The following is a 1,839-nucleotide window of genomic DNA, read 5'->3' as shown; positions in this document are numbered from 1 at the left end:
GTCTTAACCCTGCTTAAATGGCCGTGAGGGCTCGCCACCTTTGGAGACTTTTTTTAGGTCTCACGTTAAAAAATTTGTCGCTCGGCGAGTTTTCTATTATTTCGTCCCTTTTCCCCAAATTTTGCCAGCCGCACTGCAGGCGAACACAAAGTCTGAGGCACGAATTGAACGTAAAACAATACTGTTGTGCCTAAATCGAGGACGGAGACGGCGTTTGCTTTTTTTTTATATATAACAATTTAAAAAAATATAATTTCCACTTAACAAACCAAGGTCCGTGTTCTCCGGGTTATTCCCTGCGCCAACTCCAGCCGCTGATCTAAAAACTGACTTCTAAATATTTCCTGAGAGCTACTTCACTGGGAGAACCTTCCCCCAAATCCTTCATTTGCCTGAAATACGGACAAAGTCCCTGGAAATCCCTCGCTGGAGAGGTGGCACCATTTCTCTGGGAAAGTTTAAGCCGAGTTGAAGGCACGTATGATGGAGGCAGATATTTCCTACCGAAACCCACCGCCGAACAATAACCTGGCGGGCTCCGCAGCCTGTCCTTTACAGTCGGTTTTATTGTTCATGCAGGTTTTATTATGAAATCGTGTATTTCCAAGAGTAGATATCCTTCTTATCGGGTTTAGAGAAGGGAGCGCCTTTCTTCGAGAAAATGACCGCAAATTGAACGATGCATTAATTCCCTCCCATGATGAGCAGCTCGGATGTATGTTGCTTTTAAATAACAAAAGGGGAGGAGAAAACATTCTCTAGTAAAGCCGAATTCCTTCGTTAGACCGCCTCCTAAACGTGCTAATAAAACTAATTCGTTTTATTTGCCCTGAACTTTTATATCTAACCCGGCGTGCTGATTAGCACAGCCCTCTGGAAGGCAGTAGGTTCCTATCTCTCCCCGAGATGTGCCCGTTAAGATACGGCCGTTCCCACAATGAAACTGGAAAGAAAAGTGTCCCGTGCCTTTATCTCGGCGGTATTTGCTACTCGGGCAGCGGAGGCGAGCGGGGGTTGCGCCAAAGCCGCGCCGGGAGTAGAGCGGTGCCGCCGGGCAGCGGGGCGAAAGCAGCCTTTTGGGGGGAAAATTTAAAAAAGAAAAAAAAAAAAGAGAAGGAGGGAGGGGGAAAAAAAGGGAGAAAAATTTAAAAGAGAAAATAAAAGGAAGGAAAGGGGGGGAAAAGAAATAAAATGATACAGAAGAGAATAAGTTGAATGCACACAAAGGTTAATGTTTCTCTGATTTTGCATTTTAAAGCAGAAAACGTGCGGCTCTGCAGAGATTCGCTGCTGTTCTACGAACATTAAAGAGCCCAGTGCGTTATTAGAATATTTCAGCCTTTCAGGAAATGTCCTGTTTAAGGGAAACGTGTTTCCCCCATCCAAATGCTGCAGCAATTAAGAGGTTGCTCGCCTGAAACAAGGTGGGGGAAAACCCACATGGAAACATAATGTCGGTGGTTCCAAACGCAGCCTTTTTTTTTTCTTTTTCTTTTTTTTTTTTTTTCAGCTGAAGAAGGGTCTTCAGCAAATGCCAACGGAGTGCCCGGGCCTTTGATTATCCTGCTTCACAGGCATCTTTTTTCAGTCCACAAAAGAGACATATTTCGGGATCTAAAGATGCACAGAGTAACATGAGCAGGCTGCCTAGCAAACTCCGGTGCCCCTTCCTCCATCAATTAATAAGAAAAGCATGTTCCCTCTGCTCAGAGAGGGAATTGTGGGACTATATTGTACTTTTCCCCTCTCTTCCCCCCCACCTAAGGCAACAATCCCCCCCCGCCCCGTGTTCCTGAGCTGTCCATCCTCCGTCGTTGTCATTGCGGGGCGCTGCCCCTG

This window comes from Charadrius vociferus, unplaced genomic scaffold, assembly GCF_000708025.1.
Source record: "Charadrius vociferus isolate BGI_N301 unplaced genomic scaffold, ASM70802v2 scaffold370, whole genome shotgun sequence".
In the NCBI taxonomy this organism is placed as follows: domain Eukaryota; kingdom Metazoa; phylum Chordata; class Aves; order Charadriiformes; family Charadriidae; genus Charadrius; species Charadrius vociferus.
Note: the sequence above shows the minus strand (reverse complement) of the source record.